Genomic DNA, 21,482 nt, shown 5'->3' with positions numbered 1-21,482 from the left:
CTGCAATGCAAGGGACTCAAAAAACAAGGGTACAATCCCTGAGTTGGGAAGATCCCCTGGAAGAGGATATGGCAACCCACTCCAGTATTCATGCCTGGGAAATTCCATGGGTAGAGGAGAACAGAGAAGTCTAACGGGCTATGGTTCATGGGATCCCAAAGAGTCAGACATGACTAAGCAACCGAGCATAGACATGGCTACTACCAAGCAGTGAATTAAACCAAGATCTGTGGTACTTGACTCATTTCCCATTACCCTTTGAGAGAATTTTTCAACGATTCCTCACTTCACTAACACAATCTTTATCTCTTATGTAGCTAATTTCCCCGGCTCGAGAGTGTCTGTCTTTTAGGCTGGATTTTGATCTGTACTACACTCTATAGTTATTTCCACAAGGATTGTCAATTTGCTAAGTGAAAGATTTCCAAATATCCACACCAAAAAGAGGAAGACAATCTGTTAAAAGGAACTGACAAACCACAGGACAAGTCACAAGTGGCATCCTGGGCCTTCTCAGGCCCCAGGTCACTTCAGTCTCTAGGGCTGCTGAAGGAGAGTCAGAGAAGAGCATATGGGTGGACTCGTGATCATCTGATAAAAGAAACTAACCAGCAAATCAAGTAGACCATGTGATGTGGCATACATTTTACAAAGGAATGGACACCAAGACTCTTTAGGCTGAAAATATGGAAAAATCCCTTGGAGCAGGAAATGGTAACCTATTCCAGTATTCTTGCCTGGAAAATTCTGTGGACAGAGGAGCCTGGTGGGCAACAGTTCATGTGGTCACAAAGAGCTGGACATGATTAAGCACACACACATACACACACATACACACACACACACACACACACACACATGTGATAGGAGACTACTTCTAGGGTTTTGGTGGATTTTAGAATTATGAAAATGTATGTGTGTGTTAGAGACCTTTGACTTTATGTGTCTCGTGTGATGGATTATTCTAAAAATGTAGGGTCTCTATGTTTGAATAATAAGCACAGTCAGAGGCTCAAAAAGCAAAGGACTTTATAGAAATTTTTTGAAGAAGTACTTGGGAAGTGGAACAGTCTGAGCAATCTTAGTGACTAAGTTGTGGCAATGAAAAAACTATGTAAGTTTTCAAAGTTAGCATTTGCTATTTTTAGACATTCTTTTGCATTTTACCTTTGACCATTACTTATACTGTGTATCTGCCTATTAAGTAGACCACCAGTTTAAGTAGTTAAACAATATTTATAGCAGTTGAAGCTAACTCTAAGTGACCACGTTGCTCTGTTTTTCAAACACAATAATGTGTTTGTGTGCATGTGTATATACTAATATGCTAATCACTCTTTCTACACGAAACACAAATTTGTGTCTATATCACACCTGGATACTGGATTCTGAAAGGCATGAAATACTCTTGGTTTTCCCTTTTAGACCCCCCTACATGACATCATTTGACTGCTAGCTAAATATTTACTGAATGTTGTTGTTTAGCCACTAAGTTGTGCTTGACTCATTTGTGACCCCATGGACTGTAGCCTGCCAGGCTCCTCTGTCCATGGGATTTCCCAAGGCAGGAATATTGGAGTGGGTTGTCATTTCCTTCTCCAGGGGATCTTCCTTATGGGGATCAAACCTATGGCTCCTGCCTTGCAGGCAGATTCATTACCGCTGAGCCACTGGGAAGCCCAGATCTTTACTGAATACTGCAGCTAAAATCAGTATTAGAAAGCCTGTAGGTGTCTGTGACCCTTGAAGATCTGCTTTTGCACATAGCTCTCACTTATACACAACACCATTGCTGCCAGCTCTTAAGTGACACTGTTTGCCACAACTATTTTTCAGTTATAGGCTGGTAGGTTATCTTTCTTTAAGCTGTGTTTCAATATGATTTTAAGTTATTTCTCCTTCCCTGGCTTTCAATGCCTTAAACTTGTGGTAGGACAAATGAGAAATAAACTTGGGAACAAATTACACCAATGCATGACGGCATGCCTGGAGCTTAGGGGCTGAAATAAACACACAGTTTCAAAGAGAATATGGACAAAGAGGGAAAGATTAGAAGAGGAAAGGAGAAGGAAACATGGGAGGGAAAAGCAGAGAGAAATATGGGTGGCACGTGGCTCCCAGCAAACCAAATCTAAGAAAAAATAAACAAGTGGGACTACGTCAAACTGAAAGGCTTTCACAATGAAGGGACCTAGCAACAAAATGAAAAGGCCACCTACTAAATGGGAGAAGACATTTGCAAGTGATATATCGAATAAGGGGTAAATATCTGTAACAAAGAACTCATACAACTCAACATCAAAAAAACAAACAATGCAATTTAAAAATGAGCAGAGGAACTAAGTAGACATTTTCCCAAAGAAGACATATAGATGGGCAACAAGCATGAGAAAGGATGCTCTGTATCACTAATCATCAGGGAAATGAAAATCAAAACTATGATGAGATACCACCTCTTACTGTAAGAATGGCTTTTATCAACAAGACAACAAATCGCAAGGGATGGTGAGGATGTGGAGAAAAGATAAAGTCTTCCCTGGCAGTCCAGTCGTTAGGACTCCAGCCGGGGGCCCATGTTCAATCCCTCATCTTGAAGCTAAGATCCCACAAGACTCATGACATAGACAAAAAGAAATAAAGAAAAAGATAGATGCACCCTTACATTCACTGCATCATTACTGACAACAGCCAAGATATGGAAACAACTTAAGTGCCCACTAATAAATAAAGACAATGTGATATATGTATGTATCTCATTATGCATACATAATATAATAGAACATTAGTCAACCACAAAGAAAGAACAAAATCTTGCCATTTTTTACAATACAGATGGACCTAGATGGTATTATGTTAAGTGAAATGAGTCAACAAAGACAAATGCCATATATGATTTCACTTTACAAGGGGAATCTAAAAAAACAAAATAAATGAACATACATAAAAAAAACAGAAACAGAGTCAAAGATTTGGAGAAAAAATAGGGGCTTCCAGAGAGGAGGGGCACTGGGAGAGGAGGGAAATAGTTGAGGGAGATTTAGAGGTACAAACTTCCAGCTGCAAGATAAATGAGTCACTGTTGTGAAAAGTGTAGTATGGGAAATACAGTCAGTAATTATGTACTATCTTAGTATGGTGACAGATCATACCTAGATTTAATTAGGGTGATTAGTTTGAAATGGACAGACATGTCAAATCACTATATTTTGTAATAGAAACTAATATAGTGCAGTAGGTCAATTATACTTTAAAACCTAACTCACAAAAAGATACCAGATATCTGGTTACCAGAGGCAGGAAGCAAAGGATGAAGTGGGAGGGGGAGAATTGAATGAAGGTAGTTAAAAGGTACAAACTTCTAGTTATAAGATAAATTAGTATTGGGGATGTAATGTACACCATGACAAATACAATTAACACTGCCATATGTCATATATGAAAGTTGTTAAGAGTAAATCCTAACAGTTCTTATCATAAAGAAAAAATTCTTTTTTCTCTTTCTTTAATTTTGTGCGTATATGAGACTGATGGATGTTCATTAAACTTATTGCAGTAATAATTTCACAATGCATGTAAATCAAATCCTTATGCTGTACACCTTAAACTTACATAGTGCTGTATGTCAATTATATCACAATAAAACTGGAAGAAAAAAATTAAACATTCACAAAGCACTTTTACAGACAATATTTCTCAGCAACTGAATGAAGTAGAGAATATCTTGATCTCAGAGAGGCTCAGAGAGGTTGAATGATTTGCCCAAGGTCGCACAGCTAGTACACAAGTATTGCTAGCAGACCTGGTATATAGCTTCTAACGTCATCATTGTCATCATCTTTGTTATCATCACCATGCCAGGACACCATTTTTTCCCCTGGGTACATGACCAACCTCTATTCCATTCATTGCTTTGCCCAAGTGTTTGTAGACATTATAGTGAAATAAATATATTCAAGTTGTTGTTATTGTTCAGTCACTAAGTCATGGCCGACTCTTGGTGACCCCATGGATTGCAGCACCCCAGGCTTCTTTGTCCTCCACTGTCCCCCAGAGTTTGCTCAAACTCACGTCCATTGAGTAGGTGATGCCATCCAACCATCCAATCCTCTGTCGCCCCCTTCTCCTCCTGCTCTCAATCTTTCCAAGTATCAGTATATTCAAGTTCAGTTCAGTTCAGTTGTGTCCAACTCTGCGACCCCATGGACTGCAGCACGCCAAGCCTCCCTGTCCATCACTAACTCCCAGAGTTTACTCAGACTCATGTCCATCGAGTTGGTGATGCCATGTAACCATCTCATCCTCTGTCAATCCCTTCTCCTCCTGCCTTCAATCTTTCCCAGCATCAGGGTCTATGAGTCAGTTCTTCGCATCAGGTGGCCAAAGTATTGGAGTTTCAGCTTCAGCATCAGTCCTTCCAATGAACATTCAGGACTGATCTCCTTTAGGATTGACTGTTGGATCTCCTTGCAGTCCAAGGGACTCTCAAGAGTCTTCTCTAACACCACAGTTCAAAAGCACCAATTCTCCCTCCTCATGTGTATACCTGCAGCGGATTCATGTTGATATATGGCAAAACAAATACAATATTGTAAAGTTAAAAAATTAAATTAAAAAAAAAAGAAAAAAAAAAAAGCACAAATTCTTCGGTGCTCAGCTTTCTTTATAGTCCAACTCTCACATCCATACATGACCACTGGAAAAGCCATAGCTTTGACAAGACGGAACTTTGTTGGCAATGTAATGTCTCTGCTTTTTAATATGCTGTTTAGGTTGGTCATAACTCTTCTTCCAAAGAGTAAACATCTTTTAGTTTCATGGCTGCAGTCACCATCTGCAGTGATTTTGGAGCCCCCCAAGATAAAGTCTGTCACTCTTTCCATTGTTTCCCCATGTATTTGCCATGAAGTGATGGGACCAGAACAAAGGGTGAATATACTCATGGAAAGACAAATTTTCTAGATATTACACAAATTACCACTACTTTTTTTTGAACTATAAATTGTATATATGAACAATAAGCTCTGATAAATAAATAGGGAATTACATTTTGAAATTTCTCCCTAGGTATATTTAGGTTATTTGAATTGTAAAATAACAACAGCAACAACAATGATGGAGCATTAACACATGATCGGCTTCAAGGTGTGCTTTACACTCTATACCATAAAAGCTATGATTATCCTTGTTTTACAGATGACGAAGCTGAGGCATGTGTTCATGCCTCCATGCTGGAGTCATAGCTGGGAAGCAGGCACATCCTGCAGCACCCTGGCTCTGAGTCCTCTGTGGACCAGGATACAGTATAATTTTATGTACTGATCTCAAAATAAAGTAGTTCTAGGAGAACTTTATTATAAGTCAATAACTTTATCTGGATATATTTTATTATAAATTCATTTCAATTTTACATTATGCCTTTGAAGTTTTTTCTTGAAAGTGGCTTCACAGCATCATCTCCCTTATGACACTTAAAATATTCATGTTATGTGTTTTTTAATTACTAAAGCAAACATAACCCTAATATAAGAAAAAAGCTAAAACATTACAGAAATGCATGAAAAGACAGTTACAGTGTGTGTAAATTGAGTTCTTCCTCCCACCACTGATAATTGCTATTAACACGTCTCAGTTATAATTAACTTGAAACTCAAGTCCTAAACCTTCAGCAATACTCATCTTCATTGTTCAGCTAACTGCATCCACGGAAGGCTTTCACGGCAATGGCAGCAGGTAGGCAGCATCCACAGCATTTAGTCAGTGCAGTGAGTGTCGCGTCAAAGGCTTTATTTTATCTCCATCCCTCAGCCTGTCCTGAGTGCCTTTAGCAGATTCCAAGCTGGCATCAGTACAGCTGCACCAGCTAACTTCCAGTGGTTGCTTCAATAGCACTGAGAGGAAGGGGAAAAGATACCACTGGAGAGGAACTAATCGGACCAAAGAAAGAGACAGAAAGGAAACAGCAGGCAGAACAAGATGCTCTGATGTTCTTCAAAGAAAATCAAGAAAGCCATTCTGGTATTGCTGGGAAGCCATCTCTGAAGATAATTCCAAAGGAGAAACTTCAAAGTATTTGGGTGAGATTAAATTCATACAGCACAAATTAATTATCACCTACTATATGCCAGGCGTTGTGCTAGGTACTGTGAATATAAAGGTGAACCATCTAGACATGCTTCCTAATACAAGATGCTTACAATAAAAGCAAAGATATGCATGAATTATTATTTGTTGTTCAGTTGCTCAGTCGTGTCCGACTTTTTGCGACCGGTTGGACACAACTGAGCGACTGAATTGAACGGAACTGAGTCAATAATGCCATCCAACCAGTTCATCCTCTGTCACCCCCTTCTCCCTTTGCCATCTGTCTTTCCCAGCATCAGGGTCTTTTCCAATGAGTCAGCTCTTCTCATCAGGTGGTCAAAATATTGGAGCTTTAGCTTCAGCATCAGTTCTTCCAATGAATATTCAAGGTTGATTTCTTTTAGGACTGACTGGTTTGATCTCCTTGCTGTGCAAGAGACTCTCCTGCATCACAGTCTTCTCTAGCACTACAGTTCGAAAGCATCTCTTTTGTATCATCAGTTCAGTTGCTCAGATGTGTCCAGCTCTTTGCGACCCCATGAACCGCAGCACACCAGGCCTCCCTGTCCATCACCAACTCCCAGAGTCCACCCAAACCCATGTCCATTGAGTCGGTGATGCCATCCAACCATCTTATCCTCTGTCATCCCCTTCTCCTCCTGCCCTCAATCTTTCCCAGCATCAGGGTCTTTTCAAATGAGTCAGCTCTTCACATCAGGTGGCCAAAGTATTGTCATTTCAGCTTCAACATCACTCCTTCCAATGAACACTCAGGACTGATCTCCTTTAGGATGGACTGGTTGGATCTCCTTGCAGTCCAAGGGACTCTCAAGAGTCTTCTCTAACACCACACTTCAAAAGCATCAATATTTCAGCGCTCAGCTTTCTTTATAGTCCAACTCTCACATCCATACATGACCACAGGAAAAACCATAGCCTTGACTAGACGGACCTTTGGCAAAGTAATGCCTCTGTTTTTTACTATGCTGTCTAGGTTGCTCATAACTTTCCAAGGAGTAAGCGTCATTTAATTTCATGGCTGCAATCACCATCTGCAGTGATTTTGGAGCCCAGAAAAATAAAATCAGCCATCACACAAATATAAAACTGTGATAACTATTAAGAAGGAAGTTTAGACAGCAAAGAGATCTCATATAGATGACTAAATTTCTGTGTGCTGAGTAGGGGGGAAATTGCTCATTATTTTAAAGATAAAAGTTCACATTCAATACTTTACATTACTCACTAATCAAAGGAAAAGTGGTGCTTTGGTGATGCGTGTAGCCTGGTTAGAGAAAACATGCTAGATGTGCAAGTGACTTGATTTTACGGATCCGGGGTCAGAAGCAATGCTGGGCACCTTTGAATTTGCTCACCCCTCAGCCACCGTTTTTTGAAACTGATAAACAGCAATGCAGAGATGGGTCAAAGGGTAGAAAATGCTTGTAGCACTGAGGTCTGGAATCAGGCAAGCTAATAGGCAGATATGTTTTGCCAGAAACAGGTTGAAGCTGCTGTTACTTAAAGGAGACTTCAAGAAAGCTATCAAAAACAAGAATAACAATTTGATTTCCAGGGTTTAGATCTGATACAAGGAAACTTAAGGAAAAGATGTCAGCAAAACAGCCAGCAATAAATCAACTTGGCAAGATCTCATCAAGTGGTGTTACCTCTCACCAGGAAAGAAAAGCCTTTCCAACAGTAACTGTAATAGTCTATTAATCACTGCTTGTCTGATTTGCTACAGGAAAAAGATAAGATTTACATGTACTGATTTATAAAAGTTTATAACATGATATTTAAATAGACCTATGAAAGATGAATTCCTTGGGTTGTTTACATTTATTTGAGTTAGCTACAAAGAATTTTAAACTTGAAGGATTTAGATGTTCCATTTGACTCTTAATAGGGATTTGTCAACATTTTAATTTTAAAATGTTGGCATGAAGCTGTTAAACAGGACAGTACCTTGCAACTTCAAATTTTTCTATAGGAAACTCTGCTCTTGTCTCTGCCTGAGGTTCCCAACCCAGGGTATATAAATGGGCTTCAGGGAATCCACCAACCTTCTAAAATTTCACATCATTAGGATCTTTCTTAGGAGAGGTTCCATAGCTCTCACCAGATTTGTAAGGAAGGCATGATCCAAAATATACAGAATCTAATATATAACATCATTTACAATCTCAGACCTTCTCTCAGCAATGTAATCTCTCCTAAGTATGAAACTTCTTTTGTGTAGTAGATAGAAGTGTGTTTGTAAGTACACACAAATATTTTCCTCCATGCTAGCACATATTTACCCTAGGGTGTGATGAAGGCATGAGTAGATGTCTATGTGGGTGTGTGCATATTATGGCTTCCCAGGTGGTGCTAGTGGTAAAGAACCTGTCTGCCAATGTAGGAGATGTAAGAGACACAGGTTAGATCCCTGGGTCAGGAAGATCCCCTGGAGGAGGGCAAGGTAACCCACTCCAGTATCACTGCCTGGAGAATCCCATTGACAGAGGAGCTTGATGGGCTACAGTCCATAGGACACAGCACATGAAGCATGAAGAAATTTTAAATAAAAATAGACATGAATATCATGTAAAATGTTATAACATAGCATACTTGTTTCTATAACTAAGAATGTATGTGCATGATAAATCATTTCAGTTGTGTCTGCCTCTTTTGCGACCCTATGGACTGTAACTCACCAGGCTCCCCTGTCCATGGAATTCTCCAGGCAAGGATACTGGAGTGCGTTGCCATGCCCTCCTCCAGGGGATCTTCCTGACCCAAGGATCAAACCCACATCTCTTATATCTTCTGCATTGGTAGACGAGTTCTTTACTGCTAGTGCCACTCGGGAAGCCCCATAACTAAGAATATGTACCCCTCCAGTGATTATAAACACCTTGAGAGTAAAACTATGTTTCATTCATCAGTTACATAAACTTTTTGTTTAGCAGACAGTAGGTGCTCAGTAAAATAATGCTGAATAAAGTGAATTACCCAGTAGATCTGGTCTAAAATAAAAAAAAATGGAGTTTGTTCATGATCCTTTGATAATAGTATCAGAAACACATGAGAAGCTAGAAGAGATAATTATTTGTTTTGGAAGGTTTTAACATTGAGTATTATTGATATTTATAAAAATATACTCAGTTAAAAAAAAAAAAAACTCACTTTACTCCACCATACGAGAAATATATTGAGAGATTTAGGAAGTCAGACATACATTTCCTATACCATAAGCCAGCCACTGATTTTCAATATATGAATTTTATACCACAGGTTAACAACAAATTCAGCTTGTTCACAAAATTTGACATGGGAGTAGGAAGAAAGAAGCCCCGAAAAGGGGATTGCGCCATGTGTTGTATGTTAGTCACTCAGTCATGTCCAGCTCTTTGTCATCTCATGGTCTGTAACCCACCAGGCTTCTCTGTCCTTAGAATCTCCAGACAAGAATACTGGAGTGGGTAGCCATTCCCTTCTCCAGGGGATCTTCCCGACCCAGGGTCTTCCCAAACCAGGGATTAAACTCAGGTCTCCTGCATAGAAGGAGGATTCCTTACTGTCTGAGCCACCAGGAAAGCCCTGGGGATATACTCTGCCAAAAAAGGCCTTTGATCTTATTGCCCTGATTCTCCTAGTCTTCCTCATCCTCTTCCTTCTCTACCTGGCCTCCATCCCCTTCCTCTAGATGCTTCCTCCCACAAGCAGTAAAAATTCTGAACAAAAATTCAATCTAATTTTATTAAACCCATAACAAAATTTTAGATTTAAAAATATATCTATAGGGAATTCCCTGGTGATCCAGTGATTAGGACTTGGTGCTCTCACTGCCAGGGACCTGGGTTCAATCCTGGGTCAGGGAATTAAGATGCTTGCTAGCCAAGCATTGAGGCCAAAAATAAAATAAAAGCAAATAAATTAAAAATATTTTTAATTGCATACTTGGGAAATAACAAATTTCTAGTTCATTCTGCTCATTTAACAGATTAGAAGATTACCAACTATCATCCAACTAAAGATAAAAGAGTAGAATTTTAAACTAATCCAAAATTTTTATCTCCACATGACATTTGCATGTTCTATTGCTATGGATAAATTAATCAACCAGTAAGTATTGATTGATCCCTTGTGACAGATAATAAGTTCACTGAAGCTCAAGAAGAAAGAGATCACCAAGGACTCAGTGCTCAGGGAAAGTGGGGTTACAGAGAGCAGGAGAGGCTGGGAAAGGTGACACCTTTGTAGCTTCACACAGGTAAGGCTGCGCCTCTCTCATTCAAGTCTCAACTGTGTATAGCACAGGGTTCTGGCATGTGGTATACTTGCAATCCTTGCTGGTTAAATGAATAAACAGAAGCTGAAGAGCTCAAGCACCAAAAAATACATCATCAAAGTCAGAGAAGTAGGAATGTGCACAGTATTTAAGAGAATTGCAAACAGATCACTCTACCAGGAAGCTTGAATAAAGTAGTGGGAGAAGTTGGAGAAACTGGTACCTTTCCTCTGAACTTCCCACAGTATCCAAGGTGGACTTCTATTACATCTTTACCATACTGCACTGTGGATGATGTTTTACTTATTTGTCTTCCCTTCTAAAAAGTAAACACTTTGCTTTGTGGGCAGGGACCATGATCTCCATCTAAATACACCCAAAGTTCAGCAAAGGGAATGGGCCAGCAGATGTCAATAAGCCTATACTGAATGAGTGAATTAATGAATTCATTTATATTACCCTGTATAATGCTCACAGTAACAGTGTACCTTGATGTCAGACTAGGCAGTCTGGATTTCATCTGGAGGGCAATGGGTATTCACTATGTTTGTGTGGGAGTGTCCAGTTCAGTTCAGTCGCTCAGTTGTGTCCAATTCTTTGCGACCCCATGAACCACAGCTCTGTCTGTGGGAGTGTGGGAGTGTAATATAACCTAAATGGTGAAGATCAAAAGGCTAATGTCATTGCCTGGTATGAGCTGGTGGGCTGGGATGAAGGGGGTGGACATGAATACAAATGGTCTATGAATGTGAAGACCATTGCATGTAACTCCAAAATACACATTGATATGAACACCATGCTCCAAAAGTCATAACATTCTTGCTCTATTGATCTGTTTCTAGCTACTACCTACATTATAAAATATCTCTAATCAATTTGAATTCCAAATACTCTTGGCTCTTACCTTATTGTCTAGACCTTTTATTTTCCATAACACAATTATCCAGGGCATATTTATGCTATGTTCCATCACGTATTTGAAGTCTGACAAGTACATTACAAATTTATTTAGAAGAAAAAAGGAAAGAGTTCTACTACTTAACCCGATAATTTTCATTGATTCTGTCAACAAAAGCATCATCAGACAATAGAAAAGCAGATTAAATCAGGTCAACAGACAAAGTTTTAGAATGAGAAAACAGAATGTTCTAGCATTAAATCACATTAAAATTTTGATATGGAAATAAAAGAATGTTATTTTCAGTGCAGAGACACAGATCACAAACATCTAAGTTTTTTTTTTTAAAGAACCTTAACTGGAACATGTTTTTAAGAGCCTACACAATCAATTTTTTGTCCTGGATAACAAGTCTTTCATGACACAATGATCATCCAGTTCTAAAAGTAACCAAATTACAATAAAATTACCATGTCAAGGGTTAAGTAACAGAAATTATATAAAACCATCAGTTTTGTTTTATATATTGTACTTCACAGAGTTAACATATTCTTAGTAAATCTAGTTTTGTCAAGTACCGAGAATAAACAGCTTTGAGGGTGGGGGGAATATATTAGTAAGAATATTTATTGAGCATTTATTATATAACCAGGGAGTAAGTTAAACATTTTATGTAATCAATTTTATTTAATCCTCAGAACATCTTTGTAAAATAAGTATTATTACCCCCATTTTGGCTTCCCTGGTGGCTCAGTCAGTAAAAAATCTACCTTCAATGCAGGAGACCCAGTTTTGATCACTGGGTCAGGAAGATCCCCTGGAGAAGGAAATGGCTGCCCACTCCAACATTCTTGCCTTGGAAATTCCATGGACAGAGGAGCTTGGTGGGCTACAGTCCTACAAAGCATCGGACATGACTGACCAACTAACACTTTCACTTTTTTCAGAGACAGACCCAATATCACCCCAAGCATTTTGTTGGTTTTTTATTTACTTGAGTTCACCACCACAATAAAAATGCTGTCTTTGGCACCAAATTCATATGCTTTCCTCAGTTCCATGTATCCCTCAAATCAATCTACTTAGTTCATACTCCAGTGTGGAAAAACTCCTGAGGTGAGGGGAAGCCTGATAACTACAAAAGAAAGTGAAAGTTGCTCAGTCTTGTCCAACTCTTTGCAATTCCATGGACTGTAGTCCATGGAATTCTCCAGGCAAGAATATTGGAGTGGGTAGACTTTCCCTTCTCCAGGGGTCGTCCCAACCCAGGGATTGAACCCAGGTTTCCTGCATTGCAGGCCGATTCTTTACCAGCTGAGCCACAAGGGAAGCCCAAGAATACTGGAGTGGGTAGACTATCCTTTCTCTAGGGGATCTTCCCGACCCAGGAATCGAACCAGGGTCTCCTGCACTGCAGGCAAATTCTTTACCAACTGAGCTATCAGGGATACAAAAGAAATTCATTAAAACTGCCAGCTTTTCAGTGTCAGAACAGTTGTTGTACTCATTTGGGAAGCATAAAGGAAGAGGGGGCTCCCCAGAAATTGAGGGGATGGAACCAGGCATGGCAAATAATCTCATTCTTTCACTGCTCAAGTATCACTCAGAACCCACTCTGATGGGTGAGTTCTGCCAGCTCTACCTTGTACCTTGTTGCCAGGTGTGTTGCCTTTTAATGAATACTTGGTATCTTTTTTTTCTTTTTTTGTGGTCTGCTGTGGGGCATGTGTGGCATATGGGGTGATTCCCTAACCAGGGATCGATCCCAGGCCTCTGCAGCGAAAGCTGCTGCTGCTGCTAAGTCGCTTGAGTCGTGTCCAACTCTGTGCGACCCCATAGATGGCAGCCCACCAGGCTCCTCCGTCCCCTGGGATTCTCCAGGCAAGAACACTGGAGTGGGTTGCCATTTCCTCCTCCAATACATGAAAGTGAAAAGTCAAAGTGAAGTCGCTCAGTCATGTCCGACTCTTAGCGACCCCATGGACTGCAGCCCACCAGGCTCCTCCGTCCATGGGATTTTCTAGGCAAGAGTACTGCAGTGGGGTGCCATCGCTTTTTCCCTGCAGCAAAAGCACTGAATCCTGAAAAGTAGGCCACTGGGGGACTCCCTACCTTGGTACCAAAGTAAAGCAAGTTCCTTGGCTGTAGTAGTTCTCAGGGTTCTTAACATGCTCATCTCCAAGTATGCAGTATTTGCCAAGCTCGTTTAAGATCAATGGGGGATGTCACAGAACTATTGCCTCAAGAAACAGACTATAGGAAAGTTTATATAGAAAAGTCTGTCCCAGAGAAAGACAGACATGGGCCAGGACTGCAGAGTATAGGGCAGGACCACCCTTCCAGAGGCAAGGCAGCAGTAGAGGAACTGGGGCCACTTGCAGCGTGAGGGTGAGACCAGGTGAACCACTGTCTGTAGTGAGGGGGCCAAAGGCAGAGTTCTGAGCAATACTTGAGCAGTGGAAGAGTGGGCTTATTCACTTAAAATTCCCTCTTAGGTTAAACTCCACTAGCAGAAGATAAACTCTGGCCTCAGGGCTTATGAATACCACCCTCTAAAGCTGTGCTGTCCTACACAATGACCACTAGCCACCCAAGGCTACTGAACACTTGTAATGGCGCTAGTGTAACGGAGAAACTGGATTTTTTCTTTTACTTAATTTTAATTCATTTAAATTTAAATGAAAACAGTGAAGCAGCATAAAATATTTTCCCATTAAACACAAATTTATTGTTTTAGTAGGACTATATTTCTCTTTAATTATTGAAAAATTAGCATCTGAGTTGAAATTTATGCCATAAGTATATGTAAACACACAGAATTTCAAAGTCTTAGTACAAAAAGTGTAATGTATCTCATTAATTTTCATTTGACTGCATGATGAAGTAAAAATATTTTGGATATACTAGCTTAGATAAATTACTAAAATTAACCATTAATTTCCTTTTACTTTTTTCAGTGTGACTAAGAGAAAATTTATGGGCTTCCCAGGTGGCTCCGTGGTAAAGAATCCGCCTGTCAATGCAGGAGTTGTGGGTTCCATCCCTGATTCAGAAAGATCCCCTGGAGGAGGAAATGGCAACCTGCTCCAGTATTCTTGACTAGAAAATCCCATGGACAGAGGAATCTGCTGGGCTACAGTACTTGGAGTCCCAAAGTCAGACATGACTTAGCAACTGAGTGCAGCACACAAAAAAATTTAGTTTCATGTGTGGCTCACATTACATTTCTGTTGGGCAGTACTGCTTTAACTAAAGATCAGTCCCCTAAACCAAGTCTTATTTCCCCAGGTCAGTGATTATATCAGACGTCCTCCAAAGTCTTTCAACAAAGCAATCCTAACTAATCAGCAGACTTTGGGCAAAAGTTTAAAAAAAAAAAAAAACAAAAAGTAAACTAATTAGAAAAATCCATTAGTTAGCATACTTCTGGACTTAAGTCGTTTGATGGAATGAATTTTTCCTTTGCCTTCCTAGCACTAATTAGTACCTGTCAACAAAAGATAATGTGTTTGAACTTTACAAGAATGCATAAAATCTGCATGGCATGACTTTTCTAATGGTAAGACAGGATCAAACAAATTTTCACCCAAAGAAAGATAGCTTAAATCCAGATCTAAAATACTCATTAAATTAAAAAGTAATTGCCCTTTAGGCTAAATCTCTGCACAGCACTTCAGTTATTTTGTTTGTTTCTATATTTAGACATCAGCCACTTCTTATCTTTAGCTTTAGTGATTACAATAACAACTCAAGAAAGAAATCAAGGGGGAGGTTGGGAAGGCCTATTTTCTATAAATTTTATTCTCAGCCTGGCATACTAAATATGACAAGTATATATGACTAATATAACAAATATCACAGTCTTTGCCAATATTTTTGAAACTTTCTGGGGTAAAGGCACCCCTGTGTGCATGCCTATATGTGTAGCCATGTTGTAGGACATGGCTTAGTCTCTCCTTCACCGCTGCTGATCGGACAAGGAATTTGTATCAGACCAAACTAAGCCAATCAGAATCTCTTCTTGGAATTTAGGCTGGGAATACATATTTGGTTTCTGATGAATTCTAGAGCCAAGAAGTCAGGATAAACAGAGGCTGAGACCAAGAGGTACAGGCCACAGCATAGTAAAATAATCTACAAGAAGACTGAGGAAAAATAAATGTGCCAAAAGAAGCAGACCCAAGAGATCAAACATTCTAGGAGAGTAAATAACTTTGGATTTGAATCTTCTAGTTCCTGGTTTCAGTGCCTTACAACATATCTCTGTAAATATTACTCTACAGTTACTAGGGCTACCTTCAGATATAGAATAATTCCTCTTTTTTGTTTGTTTCTAACCTAAGCTAATTTATATGAGTTTCAGTTTTGACAGGATAATTGATCCTTGCATTCACAAGCCAGGCACTGGAACGTGTTGTGAAATTAACAGGAAATTAATGTATAAAATTAATATAGGAAATTATATAAATAAAATGATAAAGAATGTAGAACCCTGAAAGAAAAAAGAGTGATTACCTAGAAAAGATATTTTTCATTGAATTAAACAAATATTGGTAGTTATAATATACAACTCCTACTACTATATTAGGGCTTCTCAGATGGCTCAGTGGTAAAGAATCTGCCTGCCAATACAAGAGATGCAGGTTGGATCCCTGGGTCAGAATGATCCCCCAGAAGAGGAAATGGCAACCCACTCCAAAATTTTTGCTTGAAAAATCTCATGGATAAGAGGAACCTGGCAGGCTACTGTCCATAGGGTCACAAGGAGTTGGACACAACTGAGCAACTGAGCATGCTATATTACTGAGCATGCTATATTTTACTATATTAAAAGTAGGAAAAGGAGAAAATAAAAACAGGAAGAAGAAAATAAAAGAGGAAGAAACAAGTCAGTTCTTGACTTTTCCTTCCTTTAGCAATCTCTATTCTTCCTTGTTTTGTTTTTGCTTAAGATCCTCCAATAAAAGGTAAGCCAGGTGAGGATCTGAGAAGTAGGGATGAATTAGCAAACAGAAAACATCTAGTAAGAGCTCAACATTATATAAAGTCATCAAGGGAATCAGCAGGAAAAAAGCATTGATCCTCATATGCCGGGAATTACAATCTAGTTATCAAGATAATATCAACATCAGAGTCATTACCTCGACCTAGAAGACTGGAGTGATTTTTCTTAGATCTGAGTCTTAGAAAAGAGTAGATCTCATAGTGCTCAGGTTCACTAGAGCAATAATAAAAGTGCACTCTGGATAAAATCAGATCCACAGCCAGATGGACTATCCAAATTATCATCAAAGTAGAGACAGATCTGCAGCCAGGAATACAATACTGAATGTTAAGTCTAAAGAGAGAGTTAGAGATAGAAAGACAAGAAAGAAATGTAGGTATAAAGCTGAGAGGATGCAGATCATAATATATATGGAGGAGGAGCAGACCCAGGTCAGCAGATTAGAACAAGATCACGACTAGCAAGAGCTAATAAGCACCCTGTTGTTTGGCACTGAATAAGAAGTCCACTTCTTGTTTTGTTTTTGTTTAAGATCCTCCAATAAAAGGTAAGCCCACTTCTTATTCAGTGCCATTTTGGTGGTCACTCAAAATGAAGGTGAATGGTTCTGACAATGAATGGTGTCTGAGCTACAGGAAGTCCTGAGTCAACCCATAATCCCATACTCCTCACCAAGGCAAAGCCTGTCCAACCAACACTCTCCCTATATTGAAAGCATAGCTGAATATTTGCGATTTAGTCTAGTATTGGCATCCCAAGTGGCACTCGTAATAAAGAACCCACCTGCCAATGCAGGAGAATAAGAGACATGGGTTTGATCCCTGGGTCGGGAAGATCCTCTGGAGGAGGGCATGGCAACCCATCCCGGTATTCCCACTCCAGTATACTTGCCTGGAGAATCCTCACGTACAGAGGAGCCTGGCAGACTACAGTCCATAGGGTCGCAGAGTCAGACACAACTGAAGTGACTTAGTATGCACCCATACACTAATGTTTGATCATCTAGTACAACCCATTCATTTTTTTGTTTTTTAAAAATGCTTTTATGTATTTATTTGGCTGCTCCAAGTCTTAGTTGTTGAACACAGGATCTTTCATCTTCATTGTGGTATGTGACATCTTTTAGTTGTGGCACTTGGGATCTAGTTCCCCAACCAGGGATTGAACCCTGGGCTCCTGCATTGGGACTGTGGAGCCCTGGCCACAGACCACCAGGGAAGTCCCCCAACCCATTAATTTTAAAGACAAAGCTTTTAAGGACGAGAGAAGTTATATAACTTGATCAAAGCCATACAGCTAGTGGCAGAGTCAGGATTAAAATCCAAATTTCCAGATTCTTAGTCCAACTCTGCCATGTTGAAAACTTTCTTTTTCTTTCTAAATTGCTCTATCAAAAGTTCATTTTTAACTTTTAGTCTCTGAGCAGTGAGTTTTCTATATCAAATTCTCCTCAGTTCTGCATACCTTAATATTCACTCATTATCCCCAACAAAGGGGCTTCCCTGGTGGCTCAGCGGTAAAGAATCCACCTGCCAATGCAGGAGACTCGAGTTTGATCCCAGATCTGGGAAGGAAATGGCAACCCACTCCAGTATTCTTGCCTGGGAAATCCCATGGACAGAGGACCCTGGCATGCTGCATTCCATGGGGTCACAAAGAGTCGGCCACCACTTAGTGACTGAACAACAATGGTACCCAACATTAAACTTCATCTTCTCTCTCTCCAGGTATAGAGAGAACTAAAAAAAAAAAAGGAGAAAAAAATAAGTATGATTTAAATAAGAGCGGGAACAAGGGAGGAGATCCTGGTGAAATAAAGATCATCCCGGAGAATGTGATGTATGCAAGCCCAAGTCTTGCAACAGTAATGTGGGGGAGAGACAGAGAGAAAGAGTTGGGGAGAGGCAGAGAGAGAGAGAAAGAAAGTTGCTTCAGTCCTAGCCTTCAAATTACAAAAGAATGCAAAGAGCTCCTCTTCACAAGTATAATCCTCCCAGCACCTCCATCCATAGAGATAAATAAATATTTATTTGAGAGACAGAAATGTCAGTGGTTAATACTACTTGACTGCTGAAATATATTTGGAATTTTAAGAAATGGAATCCTGCCCAATAGGAGTCCTATTGAAATGCAGTAATGTTTTTTTTTTTGACTTTTCATATTTCTTCCTGTTTTAGAAGTCTCCAGAAATGTTTCTTACACCAATAGCTCATTCTGATGTTGATATCTCATAGAATCATGACTTTGCCCTGGTCTTTTCTTCCCTCTGTGGTTGCTCTGTCCCTCCTCTCAAGAGTTCCCTCAAGCATTTCCCCACAGAAGTAAACCAGACATTCCCCTCTCTTTCTTTTTAGAAATTTATGTTTTATCAAATTAATATGTGTATAATGTTTTAATCCATTAGAAGTAACGTGTGTGTGTGTGTGTGCATGCACATGTGCTCAATCGTGTCCAACTCTTTGTGACCCCATGGACCGTAGCCCACCAGGCTCCTCTGTCTATGGAATTTTTCAGGCAAGAATACTGGAGTGGGTTCCCTTTTCCTACTCCAGGGGATCGTCCCAACCCAGGAATCAAACCCACAACTCTTGTGTCTCCTGCGTTGGCAGGCAGGTTCTTTACCACTAGCACCACCTGGGAAACCCATAGGGACCATAACAAGAAACAGCAGTCCTCTGCCTCGCACCTTCCCACCAAAGTCCTGCTTCACTCTCACTAGTGATCTAACTGCCCATTTTTAAATAAAAACAACCTTCAGAAAAAGTGGTATACACACACACACATACACACACACACACACACGGAGTAGTATTCAGCCATGAGAAAGAAGGAAATCCTGCCACTGTGACAACACGAATGGACCTTGGAGGTATTATGCCATGTGAAATAAGACAGGTAAAGACAAATACTAAATGGTATCACTAATACATGCAATCTAAAAAAAAGTCAATCTCACAGAAACAGAGAGTTAAAAAGAGGTTTCCAGGGGCTGGGGGCATGGAAGAAATAGGGAGAGGTTGGTAAAAGAGTTCAAACTTTCAGTAATATGATGAGTAAGGTCTGAGGATCTAATGCAAAACATGATGACTAAAGTTGATAACACTATTGTATAAATGAAATTCGCTAAGAGAGTGGTTTTAAATGCTCTCACCAGAAAACAAAACAGAAACAAAACCCCAGAACTTCCACAGGTCCCCATCCCATCTCCCCTCTACCATGGTTTCTCCTGTTTCTCTGGATGAGCTAGGATGAGGCCAGGCCCCAGTCTATGCACAAGACCCATCGCCTTTCATTTGCTCCATGACAACAATACTCCCCTCTCTCTCTCTCTCTTGCAGCATTCATTTCTTCCCTTTCTACTGAAATGTTCCTATTAGCACATAAATATACCATTAATCCTTCCACATTAAAAAAAAAAAAAATGAAGCTTATCTTGACCCCCTCTGCTCCCTCCAAGTTCCTCTGCTTTTCTCTTTACTCGTCACACACGTCCACAAAAACCACCTGAAACAGTCGTCAGCGCTCACTGTCTCCCGTTCTCTCCTTCCGCCTCTCTCGAACCCAGCTGCAGTCAGGCTTTCATTCCCACCCCAACTCCATTGAATTTGCTCTGATCAGGTTAATAAGGACCTTCTGTTGCCAAATTCCTCTCCTAACTTGATCTGACAGCAGCGTTTAGCACAGGCAATCCCTCTCCTCCTGTAAACAGCCCCTTCACTTGGCTTCCAGGACACCATTCTCTCCTGCTTTTTCTCTTCCTCCTCTGTCTGTTCCTTTCAAATCTCTTTTGCTGCTTCTCCTGACCTTTCAGTGCTGCAGTTCCTTCAGGTTCAGTCCTAAGACCTCTCGTTTTACCTGCATGCATTCCCTGCACCATCCCACCCTAAGCCTTTAAATCTGTCTGTGCACAGATGACTGCCAAATTTTTATTCCCAACCCAAATCTGTTCCCTTAAACTCCAGACTCATCTCTATCCAAATGTCTATTTGATATCTTCCTGAGGATGCCTAAGAGACATCTCAAACTGGATTCATCCAAACCCGAGCTCCTGATTTCCCCCTGCACCTACTCTTCCAGCATCTGCTCCTCTCCCCATCTCACTTGATCGTCCTTCATTCTTCCAGCTGCTAGGACAACAAACCAAAGTCTCATTAAATTCTTTTTCTTACATCCCATACCAAATCCATCAATAATTCTTGTTAGATTTACCTTCAAATTATATCCAGAATTCAGCCATGTCTTGCCACTCTTGCTGTTACCACCTAGATTCGTTCAGTAGCCTCCTACCTAAAGTCTCCCTATCAACAGCCTCCCGCACTTCTGTTCTTACTGCCTCTCAGTAAAGTCTTCACACAGAGAGGCCCTTTGAAAGCGCCGGCCAGGCCACATTCCTCTTGTGTGTGCAATCCTCCAAGGGCTTCCTCTCTCACATTCGGTGCAAGTCAAAGCCCTCACTGAATCCTTTCGAGCTCTTTCATCTGGCGCTCCGGTGCCTCACTGCACTCACCTACTTCTCCGCTGATCTCCGTCTTGCTAAGTCCTCTTCAACCACAGTGGCCTTCTTGAACTTCTGAACATTCCAGGCATAATCCCACTTCAGCATCTCTGTGTTGGCTGCTCCCTCTGCTTTGTGCAGATATTTTCTGTGAAGAGTTCCCTGGCTGTGTTGTCTAAAATTCAGGCTCCTTTCCTGACATGTCCTATTACCTCTTGCTGCTTTATTAATTTTTTCCTTGCCATATTGCACTGTCTAACATACTAAATAGTTTGTTATCATGTTTACTGTCAGTCTTTCTCATTAAAATATAAGCTGCATAACAGCAGAGACTCTGTTTTGGATTTCTGTTTCTCAGGCATTCTGAACAGTCCCTGCACACAGGAACTCAATCCTGGTTGAAGTCATATATTACAGTTCTCTAGTTTATAGACAGAAACTGCTACATATACACAGAAAAACTGACACTGCCCATGTTAACTGGTAAGGCCTGAACTGGAACTTCGGAGTCCTGACTCCCAAGGCTGAGTTCTTTCCATTCTTCCAAGATATTGTCCACCATTGGACTTAGAATTTTCCACATAAATGTCTTTCAACAACAAGAGAAATCTGTTGCAGCTAGAAAATGAGCAACATTTTCCTTTAATACACTTAGATTATTGCTCCATATTTACACATTTACATGAAACCAGACATACAAGGATGATCACTGCAACATTCCATGTAA

General features: G+C 40.2%; 1 long non-coding RNA gene across 3 annotated transcripts in view; it reads right to left on the bottom strand.

The window, feature by feature from the left end:
• Positions 1 to 21,131, bottom strand: part of LOC112584562 — a 44,400-nt gene extending 23,269 nt beyond the window's left edge. For 2 of the 3 annotated variants that reach the window (XR_006550517.2, XR_006550518.2), the window contains exon 1: positions 20,470 to 21,131. This is a non-coding gene — a long non-coding RNA (uncharacterized LOC112584562). Of the gene's footprint in view, positions 1 to 19,764; positions 19,844 to 20,469 lie in introns of those variants that run through there. The other variant, XR_006550519.2, reaches the window with a different exon arrangement.
• Between the last annotated feature and the right edge of the window lie 351 nt (positions 21,132 to 21,482).

The sequence above is a fragment of the Bubalus bubalis genome, chromosome 4, assembly GCF_019923935.1.
Source record: "Bubalus bubalis isolate 160015118507 breed Murrah chromosome 4, NDDB_SH_1, whole genome shotgun sequence".
Taxonomy (NCBI): domain Eukaryota; kingdom Metazoa; phylum Chordata; class Mammalia; order Artiodactyla; family Bovidae; genus Bubalus; species Bubalus bubalis.
This window is presented reverse-complemented; position numbering and strand designations above follow the sequence as displayed.